We start from the raw sequence: 24414 nt of genomic DNA, 5'->3' as shown, positions 1-24414 counted from the left end.
AATTATTGCTAACATTAACTCAAATTCCATGTGTTCATGTTTTTGATGTTCCATGGCTAAAAAAAACTCAGGAAAATGCAGGCACTGGTAAGTGAAGTTAACGGCGTATCTCAGACACGTCACAGCGAATTTGGCCAGGGATAATCTTGTAAAGACATTCCATAATCTGGATGATGTCAATTTAGCAGACGGGGAGAAAAAGGCTCCGATTTTGGTCACGGTTATGACGAATGGGCGAATCCTCGCTTTCTGGTGCTTCTCAAACTCTGACGCAAGTCTTTCGCTCCGCCCGTGCACCAGCTTGACTATCAGTGGGCTCGCAGGCCCCACCTGGAGGCAGCGTGGAAAATCGCAGCCCTGGATCGGAAACAGACGCAACCGTGAGATCCCGGCGGGGGGGGTAGACGGCCAAACAATAGGACGGCGGCTCGGGGCTCCGGTAGGAAGTTTTTCGAGGTGGCTCCAGAGCTCCAGATTTTGATCCCGGACCCCCCTGACCTCTTTTTCCCCCCTAGACGCTACGAGAGGACTTTGGTTTGGAGCCAGCGGCCCCTGGCATCCCCTTCAAACCGGCTTGCAGATTAAAATTTTGGGCAACAGAGGCTGGGAGTGAGAAAAAAGGCAGCGGATATCTCTAAAGGATGGAGAGGAATTCATAGGCGTGCTGCCATTTTGCCACTAGAGGACATTGGATTATTTTTAGGTGACTTGCAAAACAAACTATTGCAATTAGCAAAAGAACAAGATTGTAGGATGGACCAATACAGTTTAATCTCATCTAAAGATGAATATCTATAATATTTGATTAGCAAAATAGATACCGAGGCAAAAGTTTAAGCAAGTGAAGGCGTTCCATTGAATTGAGCGACAAAAACTTTCTGTTAGGGTTATTATAAGGGTGAACCTGTCACTTTAAGTTTCGAAATGAATTCCATGAACTCTTCCATCATCTCACCCTTACAGTAGGAAAATAATATGATTGTTTTTGTCCTAAAATATTCGGCAATTGTACATCAACAGGAAAATATGTGACGAAAGTGCTTAGTGTTGAGTTGATTATGTCGATGACATGAAATTCAAGATTAAAAGTATGCTTTACGACTCACCAAAATGGCCCCCAGAAGTCACGACAAACATGAATAATTACTTCAAACAGATATCATTACAACAGAATTTTTATCAAGTCACAGAGGTCCGAAAAATAATTGTGCGATAACTCAAGAATGATTTAAAGCAGCGATATTTGAACACCGAAGCACGAAATCCTTCCTCTTCACCTCATCTCACATTTATTTTACACTCTCTTCTCACTAACCACGCCCCCTTGACTCCCTCAAACCAGGCCCCCAGCACCGCCACAAGTCAAAAAATGAGTTCATAAACAAATATTCTAACTAAACACTTTCAAAACAAACCATTCCACCACAAACTAAATCAATCGTTGAAGCAGCAATGCACCGTATATCTAAAAACGTACTTGTGACTCAACGTTTTGATCCCTTCGTCCATCTTTAAAGGTTAAACAAGACGGCGGCTATCATTTCCCCCCCCTCAGCCAAAGGCTCCGCCTTTCGAGCACGACGAATCAATAGACGGCAAGTTTCAACACTATTTACTTCCCTCCACTGACGCTGCACTAAGTGGCCTTTATTAGAAGGGTCTCCATCACCATGTTTCAATTTAACGCCCTTCCAGTCCAACAAGTCGAGGACGTCGATACGCCTGGAAGCCGGACGCAAAAAAATAAAAAATAAATAAGCCTTGGGAAAACAGCGCGGCGGCGACACGGGAAGTGGGAGAAAATGGACCATCGATAAACACGCTCATAAACGTCCACATAATATTCACTCTTCTGCCGGGCATCATCTCGCTTTTTAAAATAGATAACCGTGTGTAGATGTCACAAGTGATGTATCATGGAAGAAGCGGTCAGTAATGAGAAGAAATATATTTAAATAATAGACAGTAAAGATGACATCACGAGGCATTTATGAGACACTCGTAACTTGGGGTGTCGCCATGGCGGATTTTTGCGGGGGAGTCCGAGTCACCGGATTTTGAGAAGCTGTCGATACCAACAAATTAAGGTTGACAAAAATAGATTTGACATAAACTTACACTTTGGAAAAGATTGCCACCCATTGTGAAGAATTGAGGTATTTTAGTTGAGTTAGTTCTCTATATATGGTTTATTTTAATAGTGTAAATAAAAATTAAACGTGCTGTATATAGATAGATATCTATACACACATATATATATATATATATATATATATATATATATATATATATATATATATATATATATATATATATGATTCATCATCAGATTCAGCAAACAATTGTTTAACAATTTTAAATATTATGATGATGCATTAGACTTTAAGGATTTAAGGATTCCATTTTTTTAGCAAGGATAGCGCTCCCTGGGCACACTCGTTTCCCTGGAGTAATTTTTATTTGTATTTTTACAACCCTATATTATCCTATAAACTTGCCAAGACTATTTGGAGAGGGCTGGCTTTTGTAAAAGAAGGTAGATTATGGCCGTCTGACGGGAAAAAAAGACAGGTTCTACGTCTCCCGTTATACATAACGGATTTTTCACCGCCGGTTTCACCAGGATTCGTGTATAACGCGCACCTGAACTTTGCTTCAGTTTTTTGGTACAAAATGTTGTGCGTTATACTCGAATAAATATGGTATGTTTGTCCCTAAAAAAATACAAAATAAAAAAAACGGACTGGATTCCTGCTTAAAAAGGAAACAACTGCATTTTTTTCTTTTTAAATCATTAAATGTTAAAAAAAACGAGTGCTTTTTGGCTGGAAAAAAAAACACTTGAAAGTTTCAACTTGATCTATTTTAAAACTCCTCCTAATTGCACACTTCAGGTTCCTCCTGTAGCAAACGTAAGCTGCTTTGTGATCCTTCGTATCCCCCGAGCTGTATTTGTGAATGTATTTCAAAAACAGAATGACAGAAAGCTACAAAATGAGGCTGGAAAAACTTGGAGAAGAAGAAGAAGAAGAAGAAGAAAAAAAAAAAAACTGAAAAAAGTAAGGCTTGAAAAGCTGCTCTGTATCCCCTCATTGCGGTGCTGCAAAATGCTTGACTTGTCAGCGCGGAGCTCCTTTAATAAACGCTGCAAAGGGAAAGCGTCTGGCTTTGAGTGGCAGAGTGTGACTGCTTAAAACCATTGGGATTCCGCTGTAATCCTGCAGGAGGAGCCGGCGTAACCCCACTTTAAAGTTGTCTTGTCGCTCCGTGTCGGCGAGAGGCAAACAAAGAGGGATTGAGGACCGAGTCTTGGGAAGCCATGCGGCCAATCGCGGGGCCAACGGGCCTTTTTCCGAAGAAAGACAGATACTAGATTGTATTTAACCTTTTATCGGGCTCTCATTTAACTCATTGCCAGCCAATGGACACGCCCCCTTTACATGAATTCCGTCGGCATCTACTATACCGGTTTGGAAGACCCCTTTTTCAAGTCAAAAACCCAAGTGGTTAGCCTTACAAGGGTGGTAGGGGGTGCTGGAGCCGATCCCAACCAACTACAGACACCTGGCGTTGAGGGGATACCTTGAATTGTTGGTTGGCCAATCAATGGGCACAATGAGACGGATGATGACGACCACCTATCGACAATTTGGAGTGTTCAGTGGATGTGGTAGAAAACCGGAGTACCCGGAGAAAACCCACGCAAGCCTGGGAAGAGCATGTAAACGCCACACGGGAAGGTCCGAACCTGGGATTGAACCCTCGAGCCCAAAAAAAGTGGCTAACCAAAAGTAGAAAAGTAGAAAAACCCAAATAGCACATTAAAATCAAAGACAAAATCGAGTTTGTCCTTTTATTTAATGACTTATTGGCTTTAAGTAGACCTTAAAATGTCTAAAAAAAGTATGTCGAGCTGAGAGAAAATTTGCTAGGCCACTGACCAGACGCTAATCAAGACGGGTTGGATATCAAAATATTCCAAAATGGAATCAGTCCCTCGTGCACATGTGTCAAAGTGGCGGCCCGGGGGCCAAATTTGGCCCGCCGCATCATTTTGTGTGGCCTGGGAAAGTAAATCACGAGTGCCGACTTTCTGTTTTAGGATCAAATTCAAATGAAGAGTATAGATGTATATTCAATTTCCTGATTTTCCCCCTTTTAAATCAATAATTGTCATTTTTTAATCCATTTTTTCTGTGTTTTTAGTTCAAAAATCATTTTGTAAAATCTAAAAATATATATAAAAAAGATAAAATAAACATTGTTTTAGATCTATAAAAAACGGAATATTCAGGGCTTTTAATCCAGTTCTTTTAATCCATTCATTAAAAAAAATCTAAATATTATATGTAAAATGTTCCGGCCCACATGAAATCGAGTTGACGTTAACGCGGCCCGCGAACCAACCCGAGTCTGCCACCCCTGCCCTAGTGTTTTTTGTCCTATGGACCTTTTAAAACCCAGAAAAATGTGGGTTCCATCTTCTGAGGAGCGCAAAGGGTGAAACTTTGATGAGCATCGATTGAATTGTTTTTGTTATTTTTTTTGTTTTTCGTTTTACGTCAACTTTCCTTCTAACTTTTCTTTTTGTTTGGCGCCTGCCGCTTCCGCCGGAGCCCCTCCCTCCCGCTCATCGGAGCCGGGTTGCCATGGAAAATCCCGGAAAATGGGGCAAGCAAGTTGTTCTGGAGGGAGACGACCAGCTTCTTGGGGCCCGTCCTGTCAAACCGTCAAGATCTTTTGATGAAAAGTCATGACTGACTGCCAGGAGAAATACAGGAGAGGAGGAAAGCGCATTTCAAAGCGGCGTCTTTTGCCATAAAATAAGGCCGAGACGGCGACTGGCCGATACATAATCGGAGACAAATCGGCGCGTCCTTCAGCGTGACAATTAACCGTCTAAAACGGCGGTGTTAATTACCTCGGGAGGGCCGTTTGGATGATGAATGCGCGCCGACGCTCGCGAGATGAAGACCGGCTGGCAGCCCAAAGCTGATGTATTAGCGCGACAAATCAAAGTGCGATCGTTACCATCGCCAGCGCCGGCACAATCGCACCAGTGATGGATGAAGCCAGACCGTGACACCGAGGGGCCGGGAAGATAGGTATTCGTCACCTCGCCGGGTGGGGTTGAATGTCCGGGAAATGGTCAGAAACCAAATCAATGTCAGCGCTTCAAAGTGGAAGTGGAAGATGGCAATTGTGCGGGTGCGACCAGCTGAAACTTGAGAGCACTCGCACTTATCCGGTCAAAAACGGATTGGCCAATGACAGAATAGGTGTTGTTGTACTTGGCAAAAGTCGAAAATTAGATTTAAAAAGGCCTATTTTTCTTTGTTTCTTTACTAGGTCTCCAATGTCTTCTGTGTCTTATGTCTGTAATGCTACTGCAACCAAGAAATTTCCTGAAATAAAGTTCTAATCTATTCTATTCTATTCTATTCTAATCTAATCTAATCTAATATAATATAATATAATCTATTTGATGGCAGTAGATGTCCAATTCAAATCAGCTGTTCTGATTTGAATGTGATAAAAAAGCTTTTAAGAAAAATAATGGACGTCTCTTGCTGTCAAAGGATTAAATAGGAGGAAATTAGGAACCAACTTTACAGTGTTATTGGGGCATGAAGAGATTTTTTCAATTCAAAATTTCACAAATATTTGATCAATTTATAGAAAAATAAGACATTCATTCATTTTCCATTCGGCTTATCCGCACATGGGTCGCGGGGGTGCTGGAACCTATCCCAGCCAGTAAGTGGGGGACACCCTGAATAGGTTTCCAATTGGGCTTAACCTTAAAATATGTCACATATAACAATTAATGACCATTTATATATACATATAAAATGTGCATACATCTACCTATACAAATTCAGTATATCATTACAATTAACCTAGCATTCAGAAGCCAGGTTTTAATTAAGTTAAGTATTTTTTTTTATGAGCCAAAGTGGTCACTAACCCGATAAAGGGTTCGCCTCCAAACTAGAATCTATATCCAAACAAACATAATTTCCGATGGGCGTCTGCTCACATTGAACATTTTGGAAGGCCGCATTCAAAAAGAATCCACAGATGGGATTTTAATTCCAAAGCACAGCATCACGGGAGCATTGAAATGTAGCCGTTGCGGGGGTTCGGGAGGTCGCGCTCACTGATGGCCCGGCCAAATGAAATATGCAAAGAGATGCCGATGAATAAGTCAACTGCTAAAAAAAGTTTTAAGCGTCGACGTGACGCCACGCTGACAGTTATAGCTCACGTTGAAAGCGCGTTGCGGCAAGTGGCCGCGTCAACCGAGGCCCCCATTGAAAAAAACACCTGTCTGAAATCCAGCTTTTTTTTTTGCTAACCTAAATGCAATTCCAACGTACGCGTTGCAATCTACCAGATTCTTATTTTGCTTTGTTACAAGTGCGGCCATTGTTTTTTTCTGAAAATGTCACCAGCGAGACTCGAGGCCTTCTCGTTCCGCCGCCACACAACTTGAAAGCCTGGATGGTCGCGATTGCATCACGTCTCCATCCTCCTCCATCACTAGTCAATTCGCAGCTGCCGTCTAAATCTCCTCGGCTCGGGAAAGACGGGGCGCCGGACACGGAGCGTTGCGTTGCGTGTCTTCTGACAGGGACGAGACTAAGAGAGCTTGCCAAATATAGTTTTTTTCCATAACAAGAGACCACCTCCTCCTCCAAAAAAAAAATCTTGGACAGAAGACAGGAATAAAACACAACGTACATCTCAACTATCAAAATCTAAGATCCCCCCCCAAAAAATATTTCATGGTACATTTTGTCGATTTATTTTAAAGAGCTTCCGAATCTTATTTTGAAAAACGACTGTTGCCGCCTTGACCTGCCCATGTGCGGTCGATTGGTCGCCGGTCTTTTGGTCGCGGTCTTTTGGTCGCGGTCTTTTGGTCGCGGTCTTTTGGTCGCGGTCTTTTGGTCGCGGTCTTTTGGTCGCCCCGACCGCAACAACGGGCGACCAAAAGACCGGCGACCAAAAGACCGACGACCAAAAGACCGGCGACAAAACAAGGTAAACAAGACGGTCTACGCATGAATAAAAGGCAACAATGGCCATGAGCAGTTTCACTGAGCCCACGTGTGAGTGTAGAAGAGTTTGTATGTACATGCGTTGTCCCTTTAAGAAGCGACGTCCGTCAGGGTCTTAACAAGTTCTCCAACAAAAAACAATACAAGTCGGGGAAATTTGGAGCTTTTCTTTAGCCTAATAATTAATAGGGCATTAAGTAGGACTAAATAGTCATTCGCAGTTTGTATTTAGGGAATTTGAGCAACGATTTAAATGGTAATTATCAATAACCTTCCGGGCGACCAAAAGACCGGCGACCAAAAGATCGGCGACCAATCGACCGTGTACCGACCTGCCACACTTGACTGTGTTGAATCATTTACTATAGAGTGGTACCTCGACATACGAGTGCCCCGACATACGAGCAATTTGAGATACGAGTAAAATTTCGGGCAAATATTTATCTTGAGATACGAGACAAATTTAGATATACGAGCATACAGCGGACGCGAGAGGCTGCTCATAAGAACATCATGGCCACTGTCTTTCCCGTCGCAACTCCCTCGTGTAATGTCTATACGAGCACTGGGCGGAGCCTTGCATTTTTTCAGTGTTTTCCCCCCGTTAGTCAGTGCGAATGGCGGAGCTCGATCGCTAATACGAGAGGAGTATATACTACTTCTCGTTGGCAAGTGGTCGTGCGTTATCCTGTTGTGAGGACATTTGTTTGCATCATTTTTGGAATATTTTGAAGGGAAAACAAAAGCAAACAACCCTCGATAGCTTGCATCTGAAAGTCAGGGTGGAGGCGGGGCTAATTGAGCCAAGAAATGTATCAAAATGTCAAAGAAAATTAGAATTAATTTTGTGTAAAGTTAGATTAAATTTATTTTTGAGTGTGTCTACATCGTCATCCAAGTTCATTTAAATTTGTTTATGTTATGTTACGAGCGTTTTGCCGTGCAAAAATATCAACGTTTCTCATTTCAAGCTGCAGGGTTATTAATATTAATATTTATTTTTTGGACAGACCGGCACCTATTGGCTCTCAGACTGGCGGTTGGGGACCGCTGATCCGGGAGACCATTGGTGGGAAAGTCCAACAGGGCCTGAAAAACCCTGGAAAAATCGAGCGTGACCACAAGATGAAATTTGCATCCATGGCGTGGCCGTATGACACCGGCGTTGGCGTTATCTCTCCCTTCCCTGCACGTGTGGGCGGAGCTTCCCGGGAAATTTGAGGAGCGAGCATGTAAGGATTGCCAAGTCCAGCCTGCGGGCCGGCCGTGACATAATCAATAACGCATCACTCACGCTGACACCAGCTTGGCGTGTTGTTATTATTACATGACAATGACAAAGGGGCATAAATCAATCAAGGCGTTTTGCTTTTCTTTTAATAGCCGTCAGTTGTCCTCGCTTCAGGTGATGCAACAACGTCCATTTGGTGGCAACACAAAATGTTCCGAGGGTCCCAAAAGGGCAAAATCTTCGCTATACAATATGTTTTATATTTGAAGATTAAAACGTGTAAATGCATGTTGGGTTCAAACACCAGACATTTGTTTCACCAACCTGAAAAGAAGGAAATCACAGAGAATTTGAGTTATCTTTATTTAAAAAATGAGAGGTTCAGAGACTGCCCCTGTCACAGCCCTCCAACAACACTCTGAAGAAAATCTCCCCTCGCCTATTCTCTTATTGTGTTTTGGGAGTGTCCAAGTTACAGGAAGTTTCAAGCTGATCAAGGGAGAGATAGTTCTCTCCCAGTTACAAAAGGTTCTTTGATCATGACCATATGCCCCTTCAAGATAACATCTTTATAGTCTTATTCCTGATATCTTGCAACCCTCACAAAACAGACAAACAGACAGGCGTCGGCCCCCCTGGGTAGTTCCTCTTTGTTGAATAAGGTGAAAACTCCCCAGGGGCCCAAGACACTCTCATTCTATTAACTAACATTTCGACAGTCATACCAGAATCAGGATAACTTATATAAAATTATTCCAACAATGCACCTGCGTCCAAAAAGTTAGAGGAATAAAAGTATGCAGTGGCAAGGCCAAACAGTCCTAAATTCGTATCCAGAAAAGTAAGAGGGAGGCTACAAAAGACTTTTGGAGAGGGTGAGAGTGTCAAGATGAGGTTTCAAAGTAGTGTTTGACGCTAATATTGGTTAAAACAAGTTATCCAGCTATTGCAAAATTAGTTTTCTGAGCTCTTCAACCTGTGATTTCATTACGCAAAAAAAATTAATCACTATTTCCATTTCACATGACAAACATATCCATGAAGTTTGATGACAATCCTTTTAGTTCATCCTGAACTCTGAAGCAAATTACCCTAAAATGGTATCACTTCATCCTTTTTATATTAAAAACCTATGCAGCAAATTTGATAACTAACTGTGATTGGATGGCCACCAATTCAGGGTGTCTGAATCTAGCTGGGATAGGCTCCAGCACCCCCCCTGCGACTCTTGTGAGGATAAACCGATTTAGAAAATGAATGAATGGAAAAAAAAACTATGCGTTCTTGAGTTATGGTGAAATTCTTTTTCTGACCTCTGTGACCTTTGACCACAAAGCCTAAACATGACATCACCTCTTCTATTTCATATTATCCAAATATCATGTTATGCAAGTCTGATAACAATCCCTAAATTCCTTCTTGAGTTATTAAAACACAATTTTTATATATCCTGACCTCATTAGCCCATTTGAAATTACAATCTTGATCTTGAACACAAATATCCAAACGGACAAAATGGCAGCAAAATTTTACATTTCCGATAAGAATGGTTGCGCGCAAAGATGAGCGGAAACGTGCAAAACGAACTCCACGGGCAACGGGGACAATTTAAAAAAAGGAGCCAAATGGACACGGCGTCTTCGAGACGGATGGCTTGGTCGCCGCCGTTCCTTAAAGAGCCACCAGGTGCCTTTCGGAAAGCGTTTGCACATTAGGAGGACAGACACGAGAAAACGATTTCAACATTTTCCAGCAGACACGGAAAAAGTTTTAGCGCTACCTGTCCCAAATGACTTTGTACAGGGCTTCTCGCTGCCGCCGCGGCGGTAAAACGAGGGAGATGTGGCAGCTCGCGTGAAATATGACTCATTTTCTTTTCGGGGGAAAAAAAAAAACAAAGCAAAAACATCTGTGCCTTTAACATAACGTCAACCATCTGCGTTGCCACGCAAGTCCTAAACTAGAGATTTGACAATCAGCGGCCGCGAGGGACAACGGGACCGAATACAGTGGTGGCAAATGTGCGGCCCACGGGCCAGAAGTGGCCCGCCGGGGAGTCCGATCCGGCCCGTGGGTTTGTTCTACCTGACGGGTACTTTGTGGCTCATTTATACTTTACATAGAGAATAATTTGCTTTCATTTTTTTTTCGACAAGAAACCAGATTTTACGGAGTCGTGTGATCAATTGTGCGCCCTCCGACACTTCCTATCCGTGATCAGATCGGCTCCTGCGCCCCTAGCGGTCAAAATGTGTTAAAACAGAACGTTAAAATGCCTCAAAACCAAGAGGATGTCACCTGGAAATGCCCAAAAACAAGAGAAGTCCCTGAAAATCAATAGACCAATTGACCAAAACATTTCCAGAGAACCACCGTAAACATCCGAATAAGAGATGAAGCCAAAGAGGAGGTGATCAGTCTCCCCTCGTCATCCCATCATTTATCTCAGTCTTTGTTTTGACGACCCAAGTAGCGCATCGGCGGCGGCAGTTGATGGACGACGGGCCTGAATCAAGATACATTCCCGGCCTGATGGCTTTTGAACGGAGCAGATAGGGAAGACGGCGCGAGGTCAGCTTCCATTAGCCACGCCTGGCGGTCGCCGACGGATGAGAGCCAAGTCGCAACGTTGCCGTTTACGCCTCTGTTGCGCAGCCACGTTTTTACGCTTCTTCGGTCGGGGCGATGGAAGGTTCCACGCCGTGACAAGACAATTCCATTGGTTGTAAACTCAGAGGAAAATGTCTATTCTAGAGTCAAATATCGTGACATGTATAGATTTAGTCAATCTTTCATTTTGTCTGGCTCAATAAAACTTCTGTGCAGAGTGAACGGAATGTACCGTATTTTGCTGTTTAATATACCCCCCCATTTAATATACCCAGGTAGATTAAACGGCAGGGGTATATTAAATGGCGCACAAACGGGAAGGTACGATCCACTACGCACTCTTTATGCCGTGACGGGGTGCATCAACATTTTGCAGACTAAAACTACTTACTGCTGAATAAAGTCTGACTTGGAATTTTAATGAACTTAAGATGCCCCCATGAACACCATACAAATCTTGCCAAAAAAGCGGAGTTGCTGTTTAATATACCCGGGTATATTAAACGGCAGCGGTATATTAAATGGCGCACAAACGGGAGGCTCAAAAAAAGCAAAAATCATTTAATATATCAGGGTATATTGAACGGCAAAATACGGTAAGCGTGAGTAAACACCTTCACAAAAACAACTTTTAAAATACCAATTCCCATCTTAATATCGGTTCATTACTTGGTGAGCAGGAGGTCAATCGTACTTGTCTCGCTTAATGATCTAATTTACTTTCCAAAGCGTAGAACCACAATTTCATGCACCATCCTTAATTACATCAACAACAACAACAAAATACAGTTCTTGTTAGGGTTATTATTATAACTTTGCTTGAAATATAATCATTATATATATGTGCTTGCAATGAAGCTTAGTAACATTTAAAGTCATTTTCAGTACATCTGCTTGCAACCGTCATAAACAACGGGAAAGTCACTCCCCTGTTATTTGGACTTCTCAAAACAATTGTTCACACCGAAACATCGTTCCCTTGGCATCTGGAAAACTGAGATGGATGTTGTGAATCTTATGGAATAAATTAGCAGGAGAGATATCGAGTCATCAGAATGATCTTGACCGGAGACGCGTGTGGATCGATTCTCTCTTGCAAGAACCCAGATTTGAGTCCGATGCCTCTTTTGTTGAAAGCTAAATATTTGGGAATACCTATTGGTGAACCTATCAGTTCTATTTTTGAACGTCATCATTGCGAATACCTCAATTGCACTTCGAACCGCCAGATTTGTTTTGTTAAATTGTCATTTATGCGCCTGTTAAGTACTCCAATTTTAAGATAGTCGCGCCTAATAAATCCCCGCAAAGTGTACACTTTGTCCAGACAAATCTCTTCACATCTTGTCCAAACAAACGCTGGCGAAGCTCCACCTGCCCCTTCCCATTTCTCGCCGGCGTCCCGAAGCCCCCCCGACGCCAATGACGGCGCCAATGTCACGGCGCCGCCTGAGCCGAGCCGTCATTGCGTAGGCGTTCTTAATAGCCCCGTAGATTAAAGTCCGGCGGAACCAGACGCCGACAGATTAAAAAAAAGAAAGATAGGAAGATAGGAAAGAGGATGATGAATTGCCTCCGATTGAGAAGCAATCGTGCATAAATTACTCGGGTGTGCTTTGTTCAAATAGCCAGTTTTCACTCACTCTGAAGGGGTTGCGCCATAAGGCGAAGGGGTTGGGGACATCCAAGCGGGGGGAAAAAAAGGAACGTGGGGGAGGGGCTTGGGTCAACGGGGCGACGGGTAAAAAAAAACGAAGCGGTTCGCAGCTGTCTACTCAATCACATCACCGTCAAGGGTATCGCCCTGACACCGTCTCCACTCTTTGCCCCGAGTCTTGGCCACAAATCTCCCGACGGACGCCGGTTACGGTCAGACAGAATTTTTCCTGGGCTTGGAGACCCCCAAGGCTTCGTCTCAGAAGCCCCGCCAGAAGCCGATGATTCCACATGGCGGCTAACGAGAACCGGGCGCTCGGTCTACTCCGGTGACGCCGCTTGGAGCGAAGTGTTTAGGGGGAAAGAATTTTTTCGTGGACGATTGGGGAAAAACGCCAATCGATTGGAAGCTCCGAGGGGGCCGAATGTGACCGAACGGATGTTCGATGGTCCAGAAATAGGATGTCTGGAGGTCTGTCGTGTGGACCGCAAAATGACAATGGGTCTACTGGGGCGGCTTGGTGTTGGGAACATTTCTGGGATGGCACTTCACTTCATGATTAGCAATTCTGTGGGCGATTTCAGGAAATTCTGCCATGATTCCAATGAAGGGCCTTCAACAATTGAAGATAAAATTATGAATATGCAAGCCTTCAATTGACTTAAAGCCATTTAAAACCATGTTGACGGACCACCAGATTTTTAATTGTGCTTAACCAATCAATATGTTGATCCACATTGCTTAATTGTTAATGTTCAACATATGCTAGGTGAGAATTGACTGAAGGTTCTTGTTTCGGGTTGGTAAAATGTCTTTTAGGTTGCCACCTTGGTGGCTCCGCCCCTGGTTCTCCGGGAGAAGAAGCTGAAAGCTCCACGTGATATTTGTAGTAAAATATGGCATCTTGACGTTGATGAGGTTCTTGCTTTCCAGGCCAGATTGGAAATAATCTTGAAAATCACTCAGTGGTCCACAAAGACGCAGACCCGAGCCAACGTTGTCGTTGACATAATGACTGTTGACGTTCCAAGAGTGCGGCAACGGAGGGGAGGAGTTTCAAACCATAAATCCCCTCCATCTATTGACTCCATTCCAAACAACTTCATTTGAAGGACACGTTGAGGATGACTACTAAAGTAGTGTGTGAGGAACTCTGTAAGGAAGCTCAGCGCTAGCTGCCCAAACGCTAACGGTTGCAATACTTGGTGGCGGTCCGCTCCGTCAAACAAGTTAACTAGCGTATTTTCTTGCCTATACACCGTATTTGTCGCAAAAAAATGATGACTGAATCAAGGGTACGGCTTATATGCGCACAAATTAGATTCGAAATGCCATAACGCAAGGCAATGCGGTCATTTATTTCAAAACAAAGAAAAGACAAACAGATAAAACACAAAAAATATATATTTTGACGTCTAGGAATGAACTTCAAGAAAAGAAAAAAACATATGTAGCATAAAATGTGAAAAAAAACTCACTAGTGCCTGCCATTGCTCACTCAGGGCGCCGCTGTCTGACCCTAGGAATGACAATCTAGACCGCTACGGACACACTTCCTGGTTGTACTGCTCACATGACTTCCTTTTTGAATTTGACTACGTGCAGGCAACATCCTTTAGGAATGTACCATCCAGCAATCGAGTCATAACCCTACGCAGCTGGGTATGATGACAATTAGGCTTTTGTCTAGTCAATGATGATGACAAGCCTAAGTCTGATTTTATTTTATTTTTATACAGAATCTCAGAAATACCATGTGCGATGATTTTCCCTTTAAAATAGATTTTCCCTATTCAAACCAAGAATATGGAGGTGAAAATTGTGAATCAGGGGGCGGCTTATACTCGAGAAATTCTAAAATTCAACGATTTTAAGGCAATTTTAAGGTTGCGGCTTATACGTGGAGGCGGCTTATATGCAAGAAAATACGTTAGTCCAACCCATCTGGAGTGAGAAGGGCCGAATGAAGGTTGCTTCCTAGTCATAAAGAACTGAAGTTCACTGAAAGATGAGAACTGACGTCCATCACTTGAGGTTCGAGGCATGTCTCGCATCGCATTCCTCTTCAACGGCGTCACTTTAACTGCAGTCCAACCGGACTAAAACACGCCCCCACAGACACACACACACACACACACACCTCCTCTTTTGATAGTTGGAGAGGCAAATGAATGCAAGCACGGCAGGGAGTGGGCAAAACAAACCCGGCCCGCTTAACTCAATAGTGTTCACAGTGGCAAATTAGGCAGGGGAAGAAAAAGACAGAAGTGTCGGAGGCGTCCCTGCGAAGGAGAACGAACGAGGGGGCTTTTCCTCGGTGACTCATTAGAGGCCCGGTAATAAGCGGAGAAGCCGGCGCAATGGGCGAAATTGCGCGGGGACACACTGGTTAATATTTACACGGCGCTTTGTCACTTTCATATTCTATACGGCCAGTCGGGGTGGAGGATTAATAGCGGCGCCCCGTGCGCCATTAATCCTTAAAGATGCTACGGACAGACTCCCGCTTTTTGCTTTTCTATTCGACGTCGAACCGCGAAGGCGACGAGCTGGCAAACGCTGGGCCAGAGTTCAAGTCCAGGATGTCCGTTTTCAAAAGTGATACGAGAAGAAAAGGACTTTTATCTGCGGGCGTTGGAGTCAAGTGGGATGGGGAGAAAATGGCGTGGACAGTTTGAAAATAGTAGAAGAAACGTATCCTTCTAATGAGAGGTTTCTGACTAAAATGAGTGAACGAAGCCCAATTAAAAGTAAGTTTTGGCACTCTCCATTTAAGCCAAAATTCCTTGGAAATCTGAGTTTCTCAAGTTCAGGCGAAATTACGTTTCTGGCCTCTGTTATCTTTGAGGTTCAAGCACCCCCACGACAATTAACATTCAAAGCAAAATCATTGCTAAGAAACTCTTGTTTCAGACCACGCTTGCACAACAACGAGTTTAAGCCAAAATGCATGTTTCCGTTATCTTAAATTCCGCATTATCGCCACCCAGTGTCCCGGAGGACTAAGTTTGGGTAGTCAATTTTTTCTGTTTTCAGTCTCCCAAAAATCGGCATTGCAGTGTCAAAACGAAAACTTTTTGGAAGGGTTTTTGGCCCTTTCACCTCCGTTACCGTACATGCGTTAAATAAATGTGAACCATAACAATCTGAAGCCAGATCGTAATAATAAATTTGTCTAAACTGCAGTGGCAAGTCAATTGGGATGAATTAAGTACTGTTCAATTTTCACCTCCATATTCCTGGTTTTAATAGGGAGTACAAATATATTACTTTGAAGGGAAAATCTTCATAAAAATCATCACAAGTGCTATTTCTGAGATACTGTATGAATCAAAAGCACTATCATAATGAATTTATTCATTCACTAATGGTTGTTTTCTTACCGCTAAACAGAAAATAACCAACAAATATAACTGGTGAAAAAGAGTACAGCAAGTCTTGTGTAAGAGTAAGTGTAAGAGACCAGTAAGACAAAGGAAATGGTCGTTGATTTTCGGAGGAATCCTCAACAGACCACTCAGGTGAACATCCAGGGTACAGACATTGAAATCGTGGAGAATTTTAAGTACCTGGGTGTTCACCTCAACAACAAACTAGACTGGTCCACAAACACAGATGCCCTGTACAAGAGGGGCCAGAGCCGCCTCTACCTACTGAGGAGTCTACGGTCCTTTGGAGTGTGCAGGACACTGCTGAGGACTTTCTACGACACTGTGGTGGCCTCTGCAGTGTTTTATGCAGTGCTTTGTTGGGGATCCGGGAGCACGGAGAGGGACAGGAACAGGCTGAATAAGCTGGTCAGGAGGGCCAGCTCTGTTCTGGGCTGTCCTTTGGACTCTGTGGAGGAAGTGGGAGAGCGGAGGATGCTGACCAGGATGATGTCCATCATGGACAGCACCTCCCACCCCCTGCATGAGTCTGTGGAGTCCCTCCGAAGCTCCTTTAGCAATAGACTGCGGCACCCTCATTGCAGGAAGGAGCGCTTCCGCAGATCCTTCCTCCCATCAGCTGTCAGGCTCTTTAACAAAAAAATGGCTTTGTGTTAAGACCTACCGTATGCATGCATGTACATTTATGTGTATGTATGTATGTATATATGTCCTAAGCAACACGCTTATTTGATTATATATTTATTCATGTATTTATTTCTTGACCGACTTATTACCTATCTATTACCTATCTATTTATGTCTAAAATGCCTTTCCTATTCCTGCATCCTCACCCTCTTGCCACTGGAACAACGAAATTTCCCGAATACGGGATGAATAAAGTTATCCAATCCAATCCAAATATAAGCTGTGCCATTGATCCACTCATCATTTTTTTGTTACAAATACGGCTTATATCTGAGAAAATACGGTACCTACTACCAGCTTTGCTGTGGTTTCATGAAGGAACTCATATTTCAAACAGATTCAAACATCTATCGCCGCAAACCAAGTCAATCTCGCCATACGATGTTTGCGAAACGCGCAGAAACGGCATTAGCGCACCGAATTTGATGCTTCGGCCGAGCCTAGCGATTCATCCAGTGAACAAACTTTGAAGTGGATCCGACGACGACGCCGCTTCGCTACCGGCTACGAGTTAACGACAGACGAGCCGGTCGCCAAATTGGCTCGAAGCGGCCGGGCCGAGCGACACGATGGCGGAATGACGAGGGCCCGAGAGCTTTTTGGCGTGCGCGTGGGGCGGGGTCAAAGCCGGCGCCCCCGGAGTACTTGTAAAGCACGGAGCGCGCTCGGCGACCCGTAGAGGACAAAGTGGATCTATGTCAGCGACGGCGGTTCACTATTACGCCATTAACCTTGATGAAAGTGACTAATAGAAGGCTTCTCCGCTTTATTAAAAAAAAGGGATTCGCAGAGAGCATGTGTGAGTGTGTGTAACATATTTCCAAAAATCAAGTCACGCTTACGGGATGCGGAGGAAAACAAATTGTCGCTGCCAGAAAACGTTGGTTTGAAAATCCATTACATTGACAGGGAGATATACAGTGGTCCTCCAGAAAATTGCAATATTACATACTCGCCTATATTAAAGCGAAAAGGGGGAAAAATGGACTGAAAGGCTGTTTAAATTAAAAATATATATATTGATCGCCAGGCTAAACATTGTCAATCAATCTATTTTAATATTTGGTTAAAAAAAATTGGTGTGATTGTGCTAGACCAGTCAAGATGGATTGGACGTTGAGCGTTGATTTTTTGGTTTGTTGGTCTTTTTTTAAAATTCAGTTTTGTGGGGGTTTTTTTATGTCTTTTGCCATTTTTGTGATGGTGGTGGTGATTTTTGCAATTTGTTGTGGATTGCCAGGCTAAACATTGTAAATCAATCTATTTTAATAATCAGTTTCAGGAAAATTGGTATGTTTGTGCTAGGCCAGGCAAGATGGATTGGACCTTGAGCAGCCAATTTTTTGATTTGTTGGTCTTTTTTTCAGTTTAGTGGGTTTTTTTTATGTTTTTGGCCATTTCTTATGAGTGGGGTGCTGATTTTTGCAATTTGTTATGGTTTATGCCAAGTTTATTTCTTTCTCCTATACACCTTTTTTTCAGAATTTAAATTTTAGGGCATTTTTCCACACTTTACATGTATTTTTTCCTCATTTTCAGATTTTCAAGGGGTTTTATGTGTTTATTAGAGATATTTTTTAACTGTTATCAGTGATATTTTTCTGATTATTTGGGGATTTTTACCGAGTTTCTTTGGTTTGGTTAAATATTTATTTGAAGACAACAAATTTAATATAATGCTCGTGAAATCAATCATAAGCCTATACTATATACTATTCTCGATACAGTAAAATACACAAGTACTTCAACCCTCAAGGTACAGTATTTGGGTATAAAAAGTGTCCCATTGTCCCACAATCTCCCTAAATGAAAACCCAGTTTGTCAAAGTGCCAATAAAATATCTATTGGGGGGAAAAAAAAGTGAGTGGAAGAGAAGAGATTTCAAAGTCAAATCAATAACTCGGCCCCCCCTTAAACCCAAACAAAGCCGAATCGCAGCAATTACCGCTAAATAAATGAACGATAAGGAGTGTCACAACTTTGCACGGAAATGACAAATCGATCTCGTTTGTATTCCATTTGGACCTTGGCGGACGCGAGGGGCGCCGTGATTGTCCCGCTATTGTTTTTCTCTGGCGGGACCGTGTGGAGAGAAATAAGACTCATCACTCATCAGACTCATTAGGGCCTCGCAACGTGAGCCCAGAGTGTGGCGGGCCACGGAGACGGACGGCGCCGTCCCGGGCATCCATATTCATATTGCACGCCATATTGCCTTCGACAAATACGTCTTCAAATTAAAGACATTCAAAGCATTTCAACTCGTAGCAAATATTGATGGGTAAAATGATTTTTTTTTTTGTCTGTGGTATTTATTTTATATCGTTGAAGTTTAAAAAAAGTAAAAACAGTTCGACCGAGAGTTACAAAATGGCATACTACATTGGGGAACTACAGGGCAGGCTGCCTGCCGATTCGCCATAACTTACATTACATTATTTATTTTTATATTAATTTCTATATTTATTTCTATATTTATTTCTATATTTTTTTTCTATATTTATTTCTATATTTATATCTATATTTATATCTATATTTATGTCTATATTTATGTCTATATTTATTTCTATATTTATTTCTATATTTATTTCTATATTTATTTCTATATTTTTTTCTGTATTTTTTTCTGTATTTTTTTTCCTGTATATTTTTCTGTATTTTTTTTATATTTTTTCTATATTTTTTTTCTATATTTTTTTCTATATTTTTTTCTGTATTATTTTCTGTATTTTTTTTCTGTATTTTTTTCTATATTTATTTATATATTTATTAACTTATTTACTACCTATTTATGTCTAAAATGTCTTTCTGTGTCTGTATTCTCACCCTCTTGCTACTGTGACAAAATTTCCCGAATACGGGATGAATAAAGTTATCTTATCTAATCTAAGAAAGTGTGAAAAAAATCTATTTCAGTTAGTATTATTATACATTATTGGATTTTAAAATACAGCAGTATGTAGTTTATTTTATGCTTTAAAAGATTAACTGTTGGAATAGTATACAGTCCCCCCCCCCAAAAAATCTCATCATAATTAAGATGACAACTCTCAAAAATGTAATTTCTGTAATATACCAAGACCAATTTTTAGGCCATTTAGATTAGATAACTTTATTCATCCTGTATTTGGGAAATTTCATTGTCACAGTAGCAAAAGGGTGAGAATAAAGACACAGCAAAAGACATTTTTTACTTGTTTCATTGGAAAATCCTTATCACTTCTTAGCTCAAAGCTCAAAATATTTGTCATCATTTTTGAAGTGGAATTTTATTCAAAAATAGACTCCTATCGCAGTTAAAACAAATGAAGCGATCGTCATCATCGGCAGGAAAATAATTGACCGTTTTGTCAAGCCGTCCACTTCTCGCTCGCAATTCCGATGCAATAAAATACGAACGCTAGCGTCGTAAAAAAAAAAATCGAAATACATCTTGCGGTCGCCATTCCATGACGCTAAATTGCTCACATCAATAAAAGCCGGCCACGCTAACAAACGGCGAGGCTAGACAAAGTGAGACGAGAGACCGCCGACATCTTAAAGGGGTCAACTTGTTAGCGCGAAATCTTGTTTTCGCGTCGCCACCGTCCGTGTCTACCACTTTCTTCCATGAAGTCAATCCAAATGTGAAGCGTAGCGTGTCACGTCGTCCGCTTGGCCGAGCGAGGCTCCCGCGGAAAAGCCGGGAAGCAAAGCCAAACTAAATCTATTGATATAAATGACGCGGCGACGGAGCGAGCCCCCTCGGGCGCCGCGAGCCAAGGTCCGCTCGATACCAATTGATCGCGGTGGGCCGGCGCATTCGTCTTAATTCCGACTAATTAAGGCGGCGGCGGCGGCCGACGAGGAAAGGCGGACGAGTCGCGGGTCTTTGCGTGGAGCGGGACCTCCCCGCGTTACGAAACCAAACCCCCGTGTTTTACAAGTGGGGGATTAAGAAAATCAGTTGCGGAAATAACAAGCGACGCCACATTAGCGTGGCTGCCAAAACGAATTCCCCCGCCGTCACCCCGGCGTTCGTGATAGGCGGGAAAACAGATAAATCCGTCTCACGCTTGCCCAAGAAGAGCCGATTATCTGGTGTGGCCTTTTATTGCCGGGAGGCAGCGCGATTTTGCAGCTTTTGCCGCTACCGCGGATAAACATCAACGCTTGTTAATTGGCAAAAAAAAAGTTAGCCGCCGCCGTCGCGGGAAACATTCGACCGCATGCGAGCTTCGGTGGGGAAGGTCAAGTCGTGTTCAAAATGCAATTTTTTGGGGTTACTGTCTGAGGATTTGAGTCGAGGAATAGTTTATGCTCAAAAACGTAACGTATTTTCTTGCATATTAGCCACCTCCATGTATCAGCCGTACCCTTAAAATGGTTGAATTTTACAATTTCTCTTGTATAAGACGCCCCCTGATTCACAGTTTCCATATCCATGGTTTTAATAGGGAGTACAAATGTGCTACTTTGAAGGGAAAATCTTAATAAAAATCATCGCACGTGCTAATTATGAGATACTGTATACATAAATAGATAGGTAATAAGTAAGTTAAATAAATACATGAATAAATATACAAATAAATAAGCGTGTTGCTTAGCACATATATACATACATACACATAAATGTACATGCATGCATACGGTAGGTCTTGATATAAGCATATAATAGCATATAAGCCGTACCCTCGATTCAGTCATCTTTTTTTAGCGACAAATACGGCGTATATGCGAGAAAATACGGTACGTTTTATCTAAAGCCAATGGTTTCGTTTGAATCTTTATTGACACAAACCTGATTCAGAAAATGACCTACTCGTGATCGGGAAAAAAAATACATGTTCTACTTTAGCGCTAGTTTTAATACGCCTTTAACAAGAGAACAATTCCTAACCAACAAATTCTAAATATTTATCATCTTTACATAGACCCATAATGTCCCATATATATATATATATATATATATATATGTATATATATATATATATATATATATATATATATATATATATATATATATATATATATATATATATATATATATATATATACACATATATATATACGTATATACGTATATACGTATATATGTATACGCTTATATTTACTTGCTACTTGGCAGCTAGCCGGAACATTTTTGTATTGTTATGCTTGAAATGATTGGGAAAAGGAGGTGGTTTCTCTGTGTCCACCGCACAATAACGTATCAGAATTTCCGCCAACTATTGATCGTACGGGAAGCAAATATTGATTCATGGTGCGCTACTGTCACTCACAAAGGACTATCGGAACCGAGGACCGCTCGGGTCTGCCACATATAAAGTGAACTCCTATTCAGGGAAGCCTTGAGCAGTTGCGAGCATGCTAAGTTGGACCAGGTAAACATAATCAACAGCCACAAAAGCAGATTTTACCATTCCGCTTGCAAACAATGATCAATCTAGGCTGTAAAAACTGTAAAGACTGATGCGAAAAAAGACCAAGGCTGCTGTAAAGTAGTCGCATCAGCAAGAATGTATTCATCTAGGTAACTAAAGTACAGCGTAAATAGAAAATGGGAAGGCCTCGCATGTCCAAGAAAAGCATGAAGGATTTTTCGGAGAAGCTATAATAATATGATAATTAAACTGGTACTCAGTGGAGTGTAAATGGACACAAGGCCAAATGGGTCACCATTTTTTTTTTTTGCCAAACTGTGTCCTCGTTCATGGAGAGTGACGTCAAATGGCCAAACAGATTTTTCTGTTGATTTAATGAGGGTAGCGTGAATGAAACGGTAAAGACTCGCAATGGCAACTGTTTCCAGATAAGTACAATTTTTGTGGTTTGCAGTACAGTAACGACAAAGAAATATTGGGCTTTACGGACAACACGTCAATGTTTACTACATTTAGATTGGGCTCTCTGGTGAACTGTTTCCAGGCCACATATTGGACACCTCTGCAGAAGAGGGAGGTCCCAAAACCATACTTTGAGAAACACTGCATGACATTAAGTAAACTTTACATAAGGGTGTCATACTATTTTGTTTGTCGGGGACCACGTCTCAGTTTCTATTTCATCCAGAGGACCGTTAGGTCTTCAACTAGGCTGCCAAAATTAAATTGATTAATGAATTGACAGCTTTTCCGATCATGCTGATCAATAGATCATTCTTGGACATTCAAATGAGTACAAATCTGCAATTGTTGATTTAAAAAGGGGAAACATGAAATATTCTCTAATCTTCATGTGAATTTGATCATAAAACAGAAACTCGGCTGGCACTTTCTCGGGCCACACAAAATGATCTGGCGGGCCAAATTTGGCCCGCGGGCCGCCACTTTGACACATAAATGTTGATAAACGGGCTTAACATTTTGCAAATATCTTTATATACCTAGCCCAGTGGCTGTGGCATAAACCTTAAAGTCTTTGGGGGGCTGGGGTCAGTGGGAAAGATGTTTCCCAAATCAGAGGTTCCGGGTTCAATTCCCCGTTCTGGAGACCTTGCCCAAGTACCCTTGAGCAAGCTATGCTCCCTCATTGTTAGGTGAAGGAGCATGTATATTGTCAAAGCGCTAAGAGTGCCTTACAGGTGGAAAAAGTGCTATGGTATTCTATAAGTGCATTCAGCGTTTAATAAAAGATATTTCAAGACTGCTGTTGCCAAGAACCCAACTTGAGATTTCTATCTGCTCCGCCCTCGGGATGTCGGGATGTCAGCGCTGCGAGGGTGGGAGATAATGCCACCTGACTGGAGATGGCAATCCGACGAAACACACGCAGACATTTACAAGAAGGCACATAGGTCGGCCCCAACCGGCCCAGACCGCAACGCCGACCCAAAGTGACGGACAGCCGGCGTATCTCCATCAGACAAGAGCCCATTGTCGGAACGAAATAAATCCGAGTGGCCGGGCTGACCCGCACCCTTTCCCGTACTCCCAGAGAGTGACTGATAAGCTATCGGCTGCTTCTTCTTTGACACGTAAACTTTAAAATGCCCTTTCCACCTCCCATCTATTCATAACTCGGGCCCGTCTGGGGCGGCGTCCCCGGGGGGGGCCCCGATCCCCGCCAGGGTATTTGTATTTTATCGGCAAAGAGACGACGGATGGACGCGGTGTGTCATTCGCCTGGCGTTAAATGAAGCGACCGGGATGGACACGTCCCCTGAAATCGCCTCTCGTCATCTGGAGTGTGATGTCCTAATGAATGTTAGGTTGTCGATAGCGGTCCGCCTAACGCACGACTCCCCGAGGGGGGGACAATTAGGGAGAGTGGGAGGATGTTTTCCTTGTGTCACTGCTGGTATTGCTACTAATAAGGTGTAATTTACTGCTGTATACATCGGTGACGCAAGTCCCGTAAGGCCTAGCTATGAAACGACGTGAAGGTTTTTATTAAGACCGCCTTCGGGCCATGTCGGAATGAACTAGCTTGAACCTGTCATCGTGTACTTTTGAAAGGCTTCTTCTTTATTACTGGATGGATCGGGTTTCGGTGCCGTTGACGGATATCCAAGTGGACTGAAAACGTTCCATCTTGGTTTGGACTTAGGTCTAACTGGTCCGTCCTGTCCTGTTCTTGACTGTCCTACGCTGTGTTTCCGACCAGCCTCGCTGGCGTTATGCCGTCGCCGCAGCTCTGCTTCCAATATAAATCTTCTTCTGTTGGGGTCATTGTAGCGTTTCACATCCAAGTGGACTGGATTCGTTCAATTTCAGTTGGGTCTTGTCCTGAACTGGTCGGTCCAGTTTCGTTCTTGACTGTCCTAAGCTGTGTTCCGAGCAGCCTCGCTGGAGTTA

At 42.6% G+C, this 24414-nt stretch overlaps 2 protein-coding genes across 3 annotated transcripts in view; one reads left to right on the top strand and one right to left on the bottom strand.

Annotated features, from left to right (window-relative positions):
* The window catches only part of ccdc43 (coiled-coil domain containing 43), a 37413-nt gene that overhangs the window by 4653 nt on the left and 8346 nt on the right, over positions 1-24414 (top strand). The window lies entirely within an intron of this gene.
* Positions 1-24414, bottom strand: part of LOC144088027 (uncharacterized) — a 162465-nt gene that overhangs the window by 131546 nt on the left and 6505 nt on the right. The gene's annotated exons all lie outside the window — the stretch shown is intronic.

The sequence above is a fragment of the Stigmatopora argus genome, chromosome 14 (genome assembly GCF_051989625.1).
Source record: "Stigmatopora argus isolate UIUO_Sarg chromosome 14, RoL_Sarg_1.0, whole genome shotgun sequence".
Taxonomy (NCBI): domain Eukaryota; kingdom Metazoa; phylum Chordata; class Actinopteri; order Syngnathiformes; family Syngnathidae; genus Stigmatopora; species Stigmatopora argus.
Note: the sequence above shows the minus strand (reverse complement) of the source record. Positions and strands in the feature narration are given on the sequence as shown.